The sequence below is a fragment of the Triticum urartu genome, chromosome 7A, assembly GCF_056163025.1.
Source record: "Triticum urartu cultivar PI428250 chromosome 7A, HENAU_Tu73, whole genome shotgun sequence".
In the NCBI taxonomy this organism is placed as follows: Eukaryota; Viridiplantae; Streptophyta; class Magnoliopsida; order Poales; family Poaceae; genus Triticum; species Triticum urartu.
The window spans coordinates 661449938-661462930 of NC_141879.1; positions in this window are offsets into that span (position 1 = coordinate 661449938).

The window sequence follows — 12993 nt, forward strand, 5'->3', positions numbered from 1 at the left end:
CCCCGGTTACGGACAACTTGAGCATCTAGTAGTGAAAATGTTGGGAGATCTCATCACTCTTAATTAAACAGTTGGGTTTTAAATGAAACTTTGGGAATGGATTGAGTTGGGTTTTCCAACTCATCCTATGCTATTTTCTAGTAGTAGAAGAATATCTTTAATTCTAGGGAAAAACTAGCTTTATGCAAAAACTAAACTTAGAGCTTTCCACTAGCCAAATTGCATGTACAAATAGGTTCATTATTCTTATGATGTGACTTGCCAGTACATTCAATGTACTGACCTACAGGGCTGCAACGTCTTATGTTGCAGGGATTTTTCTACGACGAGTAAGAGTTACGTTGTAGGGTTACGGTCTACACTCAACTTGCCGTTGGCGTTGATGGCTCCACACCCTTATGTTTGTTTCCGCTGAGACTTATGAGGTATATATCAGTTTTACGTTATTTATACATGTGATTGCACTTTGATATATACATTGATGTACTGTGTGTGCCAGCATACCGATCCAGGGATGGCACGGATACACAGAGGCTTGACCGTTTGAGGTCGGGTCGCTACCGCAAGCGTGTGCAAATTCCTCATGCCCGCATGACCAAGTCGTCGATGCCAGAGCTAGCCTTCTGAAGCTTTTGCAAGTAAGCACACGGCTGGTTGTGGTCCTGTAGAGAAATCAACAATATATAGGTCTCCTCTCCTAAAGCCTTCGAAGACTTTGGAATTGTCAGCTTCCATAACCACAACACAACGGTACTTGCCAAAGACAACAACCATATCAAGATCACAAAGCATTGAGACAGACATAAGGTTGTATCCTAAGGACTCAACAAGCATGACTTTGTCCATGTGTCGATCCTTTGTAATCGCAACCTTACCTAGACCCAATACCTGACTTTTGCCTTTGTCAGCAAAGATGATATGCTTCAGATGTGACGGAGATAATGGAGCATCCATCAATAGATTCTTGTCACTAGTCATGTGGTTTGTACATCCACTATTGAGGACCCACTCAGTGGCTTTGGGTTGATCATCCTGCAGATGAATTAGTGCAGCTTACAAACTCATATACTTCATCAGTGAAGAATATGACATCAATTCATCAGATCAATTTCATCAAGTAAAAGAACTGATAAAGAAATATGAGGACGTGAGAAATGAAAGTTCATTTCTTCATGATTAGCCTGCGTCCTATCAGGCATTGCTCAGGTCTCCAGCAAATTCTTGAGACGATTACGTGCATCTGGAGACCTGACCCTGCAGAAGAGATTAGTTCTTTTTCTTCACCACCCACATATGAAGGGGTGGCAAAGAGTTCATCATTCTGCGAGCTCCATACGAGAAGGATGACATAGAAGCCAACCCATTTCATTTCACATAAGATGGGTTAGAGTAAGCATAAGAGTAAGCAAAGAAATTCTTCGAGGACTTATGGACATAATGATTTGAAGAATAATGCACATATCCATAATCCTTAGATCTTCCCTGCGAAACAGACGGGTTAGCATGATGATGTTCATATGAGGACTTTGATCCATATGAGGAATTTGGTCCGTATGAGGAATTTGATCTGGGGTTCCTATTCTTCACAGGTGGCGTCATGATGACATTCACCTGAAGATTTTCAAGGCATCTTTTGGGAACCTAGATTTTCTTCATAGGGGAGCCGTTCCTGCAGTTAGTGCCAACATATCTAGCAAATACTTCACCATTCTGATTTTTGAATAGTTTATAGTTGGAGTCAATTGACTCATCATCAGAATGAGGAGATTCACATGCAAATCCAGATAAGTTAGATGGATCAACTGGAGGTCCCTTTGCAGCAACCCATGTAGTTTTGGGGTACTGCTCAGGCTTCCAATATGTACCATCAGCATTGTGTTTCCTCTCAAAGGTGATACCCTCTTTCCTAGGTTCCTGTTGAGGATCTGCTTTTTAAGCACATCACAAAGAGCCTGATGCCCTTTGAGGCTTTTGTACATGCCTGTCGTGTGCAATTCCTTCAGCGCTGCATCGTCGGTGATACTAGCAATATCCTCAGATGAGGAATTAGTGATAGCAGAGGCATGTGAAGAATTTGAAACATTAGCAGCATTTCAACATTCAGGTGAAGAATTAGCAGATTCACGTTCAATGCACTTCAAGCATGGAGGAACAAATTCTTCCTGAGAAACGCTGATTTGTTGAGAAAGCAATGAATCGTGCTCCTTTTGAAGATCTTCATAACTCACTCTTAGCTTTTCAAGATCTTGCTTTCTTTGAAGAAATTCATAAGAAAGCTTCTCATGATCGGATAAGAGAGTGTTATGTTGATCTTGAAGGGTGTCATACTTAGTATGAAGTCTCTGAAGACTTTCAGCCAAAGCTTTTGACTTATCCATTTCCTCACCCAACATATCATCGCTCTTGTTTAGCATATAGTGAGATTTTTCCAAAGCTCTTTGTTGTTTAGTAGCAAGGGAAGCAAGTTTGACATAGCTGGGTCCAAATTCATCACCAGATTCATCATCACTGGACTCGGATAGGTAGCATTCAGTTACCTCAGCATCTTTTGCCATAAGGCATGATGCAGAAGATGATGATTCTGGTTCGAATGTCATCGTTTTGAGAGATTCCTTGAAGTCCTCAAACCAAGGATCATGACAGGTTCGATGACCTTCATAGACCTCAGAGAGACGGTCCCAGATGAGCTTCGCATGATCGAGATGCATGATATTCCTGAACTGATTCTGTGATAGAGTGGAGCAGATGACATTCTTCGCCGTGAGGTTAAGAAGGGTATACTTGCGAATGTCATCAGCATCCGCCATCTTGCACAGATCAGTCAGGCCAATCTCAGTGACGGTCCACAACTCGCTGTTCATCGCCATGAGGCATTTCTTCATCATGGCCTTCCACTTGGGATACTCGTGACCGTCAAAGATGGGGCATGTCACCTTCGTCATACCTGCGGTCGACATAACTAATACTCCAGGAGGTTAAACCAAAATCACATAGAACAAGGGAGTACCTTGCTCTGATACCAATTGAAAGTGCGTTATATCGACTAGAGGGGGAGGGGTGGGTAGGCGATTTTTATGAAATTCTTCACTGAGGAATTTGCCGGCGAGGAAATTCCTTAGCGAAGAACTACTAGCAGTGGAATAAGTACTCAAAAGTAAACATAACAGAATACAAGCATAGTCATCATGATGAAATGAAGACAGGCACGAAGTACAGGAAGCATAATCACAGGATAACACATGATGAAGACAAACAGACTAAAGAAATTGAACTGAGGAAATTGAGAAAGTCTTCAGTCAAAGTCTTCAAACACAGATATGAACAAACACACAACACAGTTATGAGGAAATGAAAGAGTTGAGGGAATAGAACCAGTAAGCTTGGTGAAGACAATGATTTGGTAGACCAGTTCCAACTGCTGTCTCAGTTGTACGTCTGGTTGGAGCGGCTGACTATTTAAACTCGAGGACACACAGTCCCGGACACCCAGTCCTGAACACGCAGCTCAGGACATCCAGTCCTCACCGTATTCTCCTTGAACTAAGGTCACACAGACCTCGTGCAATGACTCGTGGTAAGTCTTCAGGCGACTTCCAAACCTTCACAAACTCGGTCACTCGGCGATCCACAATTCCTCTTGGATGCTCTAGACCATGACGCCTAACCGTCTCGAAGAAGCACAGTCTTCAAAGGTAACAAGCGTCGGATCCACGCAGGATCAATCTCTTCAGTGATGCTCAATCACTTGGGGTTTGTAGGTGTTTGGGTTTTGGGTTTTTGGTTTTTTCTCACTTGATGATTTTCGCTCAAAGTCCTCAGAGGATGGGTTGCTCTCAAATGACAAGTGTCAGTTTCTCTCGGAGCAGCCAACCAGCTAGTGGTTGTAGGGGGCGGCTATTTATAGCCTAGGGAGCAGCCCGACATGATAAGACATAAATGCCCTTCAATGATATGACCGTTAGGTGGATAGATATTTTGGGACAGCTGGCGCATAGCACAGCAACAGTCGGAATTTTGAGTAGCAAAATCCCCAGGGCTATCATGTTCCTCACTGTGTAGGCAATCCGCACTGGCGAATTCCTAACTCCTCAGTTAGGACAAATTCCTCAGAGACTAGAAGAACTTCGTCTCTGTCACTGAAGAAATTGACTGAACTGTATGAGATTTCCAATGGCTTCACTCGAAGGGATTGGTAGGTGTAGGATTTTGAGTTGAGCATCACATGGAAATTTTTCCTTAGTATTTCCTTGACCCCCTTTAACAGTACGGTATTTCCTATGACTCAAGAAAGAGAAAATGAAACTACGAAAACAAAAGTCTTCATGCTTCATGTTCCTTGGAAGAATACCAAGTCTTCAAGGTCACACCAATTTCTTCACTTTCAAAGTCTTCATGAAAGTCTTCAGAAATACCAAAATCTTCAGTCGAAGATATTCATTTTTAGGGGTCGACTTTTCCTGTAAATATCAAACTCCTCATAGACTTATAGACTTGTGTACACTCACAAACGCATTAGTCCCTTAACCTATAAGTCTTCAATACACCAAAATCACTAAGGGGCACTAGATGCACTTACAGGGCTTTGCCTAAGCACTACGACGATATATGACCGACGTGTGAAACTGTGGAGGGGGGCACCGCACATGGCTAAAACATCTACTTGTGTGTCTTTGGGGTGCCCCTTGCCTCCGTATATAAAGGAGGGAGTGGCAGCCGGCCCTAGGGAGGCGCGCCAAGGTGTGGAGTCCTACTAGGACTCCCTAGTCCTAGTAGGATTCCACCTCCCACATGGAGTAGGAAAGGGGGAAGGGAGAAGGAGAAGGAAAGGGGGACCGGCCTCCTTCTCCTAGTCCCAATCAGCCTCCTGCCCAAGGGGGGGGGGGGCACCAGCCCCTTGTGGGCTTGTGTGATCCCCTCTTATGGCCCATAAGGCCCATAACTTCTCCCGGGGGGTTCCGATAACCTCCCGATACTCTGGAAAAATGCCCGAACCACTCAGAACCATTCTGATGTCCAAATGCAACCTTTCAATATATGAATATTTACCTCTCAACCATTTTGAAACTCCTCGTCATGTACATGATCTCATCCGGTACTCCGAACAAGCTTCGGTCATCAAATCATATAACTCATAATACAAATCATCATCGAACGTTAAGCGTGCGGACCCTATGGGTTAGGGAACTATGTAGACATGACCGAGGCAAATCTCTGGTCAATAACCAATAGCGGAACCTGGATGCTCATATTGGCTCCTACATATTCTATGAATATTGTCGGTGTCAAAACCGGCGGATCTCGGGTAGGGGGTCCCGAACTGTGCGTCTAGGCCGGATGGTAACAGGAGGCAGGGGACACGATGTTTTACCCAGGTTCGGGCCCTCTTGATGGAGATAAAACCCTACGTCCTGCTTGATTAATATTGATGATATGGGTAGTACAAGAGTAGATCTACCACGAGATCAGAGAGGCTAAACCCTAGAAGCTAGCCTATGGTACGATTGTATGTTGTGATTGTTGTCCTACGGACTAAAACCCTTCAGTTTATATAGACACCGGAGAGGGTTAGGGTTACACAAGGTCAGTTACGAAGGAGGAGATATCCATATCCGTATTGCCTAGCTTGCCTTCCATGCCAAGTACAGTCCCATCCGGACACGAGACGAAGTCTTCAATCTTGTATCTTCATAGTCCAACAGTCCGGCCAAAGGATATAGTCCGGCTGTCCGGAGACCCCCTAATCCAGGACTCCCTCAGTAGCCCCTGAACCAGGCTTCAATGACGATGAGTTCGGTGCGCGGTATTGTCTTCGGCATTGCAAGGCGGGTTCCTTCTCCGAATACATCACAGAAGAATTTGAATACGAGGATAGTGTCCGACCCTACAAAATAAGTTTCACATTCCATCGTAGAGAGAATAATATTTTCGCAGATCTAATTTACTGGCTTGTTTTGGTAGCATGACGTTATGTCATGGCCCGGTGATTATTCGAACCGTTCCCTTTAACCAGCCCCGCACATAACGCGAGGCAGTTTTTCGACACGTCTTGTCAAAGCAGAGATCGTGTCCCCTTATTACGGGATTCTCATTAATGCGGTCGTGGGTAACCCAACCGCGCCATCAATTACGGCGCTTGGGGGATAAGCGAGTTTTACCAGACAAGTGGGGACGCTTAGCTTCATCCGCCCATATAAAGGGATAAGGATTCACCTTTCTATCCATGCCTTCTTCCTCCTTCGCTCATCCGTTTTCGCACACTCGAACTCTAGCGCCCAAGTCCGCTCTTCCCACCTCGACCTTCTCCAACCATGTCCGGAGCGGGAGGCAGGTGGATGGTCTCCTCCGTCACGGAGGGAGACATCAAGAAGCTGCGCGGAGCCGGATACTTAGCCGCGAACATCGCGCATCGGCTGCCCGCTGCGGGGCAGATCGTCCCTACCCCGGAACCTCACGAGAGGGTAGTTTTCCTTCACCACTTCCTCCGCGGACTAGGGTTTCCCCTCCATCCATTCGTCCATGGTCTCATGTTCTACTACGGGCTGGACTTTCATGATCTGGCCCTGAACTTCATCCTCAACATTTCGGCGTTCATCATCGTGTGTGAGGATTTCCTCCGCATCTGGCCCCACTTCGGCCTGTGGTTAAAGACCTTCAATATCAAGCCGAAGGTAGCACGAGTTCAACAAGCAGAATGCGGCGGAGCCATGGTGGGCAAGATGCCCAATGTCATATGGCTCGAAGGCTCCTTCGTGGAGACAATAAAGGGATGGCAATCGGCGTGGTTCTACATCACCGAGCCGCGCGACACCAAATGGGCGGCAGCCCCTGAGTTTCGATCCGGATTCCCAACACGGCTCACTTCCTAGAAAGAGAAGGGCTTGTCATGGGGTTCATCGGTGGAGCTGGATGGACTCCAGAAATGTATCCGGAGTATGGCGAGCAAGAAGCTCAAGCTTGTCAACATAGTCCAAGTTATGCTCATCCGCCAGATCCTCCCGTGTCAACAACGGGGTTTTACCTTGTGGGAGTTCGACCCGGCCTAGCACCAGACTCTGAGCGAGCTCTTCGATACGACGCACAAGGACGTCTGGAAGGTGCTGTTCAAGGGCGCCGAGGTCCCTCCTTCTCTCGCCGAGGACCGCGGATTAAGCGCAAAGCGTCTAGCGCGTTCGGTGAGTTCAATACGTCCCGTAGGACATTTATTTTTCCCAGCTTAATTATGTGCGGGGTCTAATCTCCATGCCTTTGATATGACTGGGTGGAGATGTCGGGGCAGATTAATTGTCCGGCCCCTTTGCCCGAAGACACTGCGGGCGCTCTCCTAATGGAGATGCTGGCTCCGGCTCCTTACAAGGTGCCGGAGAAGACCAAGAAGGCCTAGGGAACCCGAAAGAGTTCCCGACGCTAGGTGTTATCGGACTCATCGTCCGATAACTCTGCGGCACACTCTTCCCCCAAAGACGAGGAGGAAGAAGAAGATGCTCCCCCTTCAGGCGGGGGAGACAAGAAAAGGAAGGCCGCCCCAACTAGGGAGGCCGAAGGGTCCAAGAGGGGAAGGACTCTCCTTCCGGACAGTTCCACCGCCGCCGACGAATGCGAAGACGAGTGGTTGCCCACGGCCAAGCCCCCGGGTTGATCGTAAGTATTCGGATACCAGAGTAACTCACAGAATTCCTTTGTCGCACTGTTTTCCCTAACGCCGAACATAATTATGCAGGCCGCCACGAGCCAATATCGAGGTATCATCGGACGGCTCCCTAGGCTCGTCGGACATGGATAGCGAACCAGTCCCGACCGCCACCTCCCCTCATCCTGCTGGCGACGCGGAGGTGCTGTCTCAAGAGGCACCGGGTCGAGGGGAGACAGTTCTGGAGGTGCCCCAAGGCGACCTTCCGGACTCCGGGAGCCGAGGGGACGGGGCCCCTGAGAGCTCCGAATTCGGCCCTCAGCCGAACACCGCGCCGGACCCTCCAGCGGTTCCGGGCTCGGGCAGGCGGCCTCCTTCTAAGAGGGGCAAGACGCCTGTGCTGGTGACCTCTGTCCATCCGGAGGCACCGGACAATCTGCTGGAAGCGCTTAACAGCGCTTCCATCGATGAGGAGCACCGCTCTATCATGAGTGCGGTGATCCAAAAGGTTCAGTCCGCCAAGAGCGGATTGACTGAAGCCTGTGCCAGCCTTCTAACAGGCTTTGAGGTAAGTGTTTTAAAATGTAGTAGAAATATTACCGCATAGACAGTAGCCCCTGATGCTTTGTTCGGTGTTCACAAAGAAAGCCGAGCAGAGGATCAAATAATATCGCAGGAGTCTAATATAAGTATGTCAATATGCATATGCAGGCTTCGCTGCTGGCGTCCTCCGCACTGACTGCGGAGGTCGGCGTACTGAAGCAGGACCTCGAGGGGACCCGGAAAGAGCTCGTCCTTGCCAAGAGGCAGCTCGAGGAGAACAAGGGTAAGTAATACCCTGTCTATAGATATGTATATATAAAAGAAGATGTGATTGCAAAATGACAGGATCAACGTATATTTGCCAGGGGCGACGACCGAGGTGGCGACCCTGAAGCAAGCGCTAACCAAGGCCGAGGATATAGCGGCCAAGGAGCGCACCGAGCGAGAGAAGCTCGAGGCTCAGGTGGGCGAGGTGCAGGAAGAGCTCCAGGCTCTCGTGGCGAAGCACAAGGCGTTGGAGCTTGACTCAAAGACGCGGGAGTCTGAGCTTGCCACGGCCCTCGAGAGCGCAAGAAGTGCCAAGGCCGAAGCCCAAAAGGCTCTCCAAGAGATCGACGCTATGAAGAAGATTGTGGCAGGTAAGGCTTTCTATATGCAAAGCAAATATGCAAACGTAAATTACCGATTACTTACCTGAATCCGGAGCTCTCCAGGAGCATTTGCAGATTTGCCCCGCAGCGTGTCCGATGCCGCACAATTTTACCAGGCCGAGGATGGAAGCTCAATGGAGAAGCTGTTCTGGTCTTAGTATGTTGAGGCCGAACAACCGGTGCTAATGAGCGACCAGCTGAAGCAGATGGTCGAGCTACATAAGGTGGCCGATCGGGCCATGAAGAGATTTATAGTCCGGTTGTGGCCTGGCGACGCCCTTCCGAACAGCTTCTTCGGCCTGGTGAGGCGGCTTGTGGATGCCTGCCCGCGGCTGGAGGTCGTGAAGCGATCTGTCTGCATTGAAGGTGCACGCCGGGCTTTCGCCCGTGTGAAATTGCAGTGGGTCAAGCTAGACGCCATGAAGCTGATCAAGGAGGGGCCGCCGGAGGGCAAGGAGCACCGCCACCCCGAGATGTGCTACGAGGGTGTTCTGCCGGGTGCCCGTCTCATCGCGGATGAGTGTTCAAAAGATGTAATATTTGAATGAGACTTGCTCGTTTTATCGTGTATTTATGAAAACTTGTTTCATATGCGCTATGCAACGCTTGTTGAATTTAAAATATTAACTTCTGTTTGGCTGTTTATCCAATCTGAGAGGTGGCTAGTCATCGGCTTCTGCCCCCATGCCGCGAGTGCTGGGGTGTTCGGGATAAACCTGAGCACTCTTGTTCCCATGTTTGGGTCCTTCGAGGGAGGTGCTCAGCACAGCGAACAAGGCAACCAGACTAATAATGCTTTATCACTCTCACTTAGCCATAGAATTCTATAATTTTAAATTTCGGCGAAGCCCCTAGTATTCGGAAGGCCGAATTTGGTGCGCGATACACGCCTTTAAGCCGGACAGGGCCGACCCCTCACTCTAAGCGGCATAAGTCTTTAGGGGCTCGAAAACCTCGCCGAATAGCGACCAGTCTCTCGCCTTATCATGACAGTCAGTTTTAGCTTTCTCTACTGAGGTGCTGAACCCAGCAGAACCAGGGCACAATCGCAGTAGTACTCCTAGCGCTACCTTAGCCGATAGAGCGGAACGTAAGGTACCAAAACATAGGAGCCGGGCAAACCCAACATTTGACCAAAGACATGATTCGGAGCTGATGCATATAATGCTATAAGTTCGGGGTGCCGCACTTGTGAAAGTGTTCGGACTTTTCACACCTTATTGTGAGGTACGTAAGCCCCTGGTGTATTAGCCGCACACTACAAGAAATATGTCAACTTGTGACCACCACTATTGGTCACTGAAAGGTCATGGTTTTTCATTTGCGACCTTTTTGTGACCAAAAACAGAAGGTCAAAAACTGGCGGTCATAAACTGACTATAGCGACCTTTCTTCTGGAATGGTCGAAGACGTTTATGACCAAAATACGTCTACTGTGGCATTTTGGTCACTAGCAACCTCCCCAGGCCATGTAGGCATCCAGCGTGGCAATCTGATGTGGCACAAGATTCAGCCCGGTCCAATACATGGGCCTAGCCCATTAATTCAGCCTTTCTATATATATTTTTCGTGTCAATTTTTGGTCGATTTCATGGGCCTAGCCCAACATTATAGCCTTTTTATATTTGGGCTGTAGCCTTTGTTTCTCTTTTTTTAATGCATGCCAATTGTCAAATTCTGGTAAGTGGGTCCCAAATGTGACGTTCTAGTTTGTGGGACCCTACTGTCAAGGTCACGTTCTTTCATATTTCAATATGCAAATACAGAAAACAGACACAATATTTCAAATAACAGCAGGAAGCAATCTGCTACATCATATAGCATACATAAAAATGTGATGAGCATCAAGTTTACAATTAGATAACACACATACAGCCCAAGTGTATCAGCCCAAGTCTATCACAGGAGCCCTACAAGTTATGCTACATCATATAACACACAAATAGGATCAGCTCCCAGAACTAGCACACGTACAAGTTCTGCTACAAGGAGTTCGTTACTCCCAGAACTAACTCAATGAGGTAAAACTATGCTTTATCCAACTTCTTTGTCCTGAATGAAATGCCAGCATCTGCACATTGTAGAACAAAATGTTTAGGGACAAAATAAAAGTAAATCGAACAACAAAGTATCAAAAAACCAAAGTATTAAAAACTGCAGTAATTTACTCGTAGTTGGCAGGTACACAATAACATGGTTTTAATATAAAACACAGAGCAAGTGTTTGGCTACAACAAAGAATGCTGTAAAATTTGTTTTAGAATCCAGGCATGTCAAATTTTAAGCACCAGCAGAATAGATCTAACAAACCAGACCATGATCATCATGCGCATCAGGATTTATGGTTCTAGCAAAACAGTAAAGAGATGGACATACACGCATCAAGCATACCAGCTACTACATCACCATTCTCGTGACCACAGACATCACCATTCACTAATAATTCCCATTGGGAGATCAAACTATGCATCCAACAAGCTACAGCAACAGGGAATGCAGAAAAATTTATGACCCGAGATGACGAATCAACTGGGTACATCTCAGTTTGAACAACCATGGCGAGACAACAACCGCATACTAATGCGGCGAATCAAATCTGCACGCAGGAGCAGCGCCGTTTGTGGCATCCACATGAGGTCGCGCAACATCAAGAACATGGCGCATGATAGCAACAGACCTAGAGATCTAGGACGGAGGGAGGGGGAGCTTACACTTGCGGACGCGGCCGGGTAGAGGTGGAAGCCACGACGGCCGCAACGGATGCAGAATTGAAGAGGGTCCTCATGTAGCTGTAGCAGCAGCAGCATGAAGAATTGAAGACCGACCAACAGAGCCTGCAATGCAAACAGAGAGGCATGAGGAAACTGAATCCAATCACATCAAATCGAGCTGCTGCACCTTGACCTTGAGGAAAACAAACCTCATCTCATGTCATCTCAGGGAAGAATAAGAAGAAAAATATATGGCTGCTGCTCCATGACCATGACCTTGAATTGTTGCTGCTGCACCAGATCGAGGAAGAAGAAGACCTGCAAAAAAAGCAATAACTAGCAATGCACAAGCATGAATTCATGGAAGGACGGATGCAAGGCCAAACATCCAGTATACTGTTTCTTAATGCCCCAACTACTTAAAAAACCATGGTAGTTCTAACCATATTAAATTAAAGGACAAAGTGCAGTCATGATATTGAGAGTTCCATCTTATAAAGCTTTCTATTTAGCATATCCTAAATCACAGTTTATCTACCAATATATGAACTCTTTAGTTTTCAGAACCGAGGCTCACATATTTGGGTTGATTTGTACACTGTATTTTCAGTATTTTTTTACTTGAGACAAACTAAATGCTAACATCAGTGACAACAAGACTTGAACAGAAATAGCTATTCAAGAAACACGTTTATAAGATAGAATGAAAATGATTTACACCACAACATATAGTTCACATGTACTGGAGCTAGAGACTACAGAACACACATAATCACACATATGCAAACAGGGTACTACTCCATGATTCAGGTTACACTAATAAACAAAATTATACAAGCGACTAGACTAGTATCACAGATCTACAGAGTAGTACTAAACAACTAAAAATAAGTAGTAGTAGTAGTACAGGGAGCAAGTACTCCTTTCATTTACTTTAAACTGAGACAACTGAAAAGGAGTACTCCTTTCATTTACTTTACTTTAAACTTAGATGAGACTACTAAAAAGGAGTACTCCTCTCTTGAGAAGTTGACGTAAATGAAATCCAGGAGTATGTGAGAATATGGCCATCTTTATTTCTTTCTGTAAGCTTTATCTTCAGTGCCCTGTAATCACCAAAAGGCAATATCAAAAATTATCTGGTAGGCTAATAATATCAGAAAGCTTGGCAGCGACTGCACATACCTGCAGTTTTCGGTCTTCCAGGCCTTCTTGTTGTCGCCGATACTGCACGAACATTAAGTAACAAACTGATCAGCATACAGAGAGTATAAATTTGACCTTGTAAATGAAATGTTCTGACATCAAATAGTTCCATTCTACAACTACACAGACCCTGGACTAACAGTCTTAAACACAACACTGTCCAGATTAAACAAAACCAGCGCCAGTCTACACTGTTATGGTCTCGAGCTCATTGATAAATTACTATCCACACATGATCCAAAGACATGCACATCTC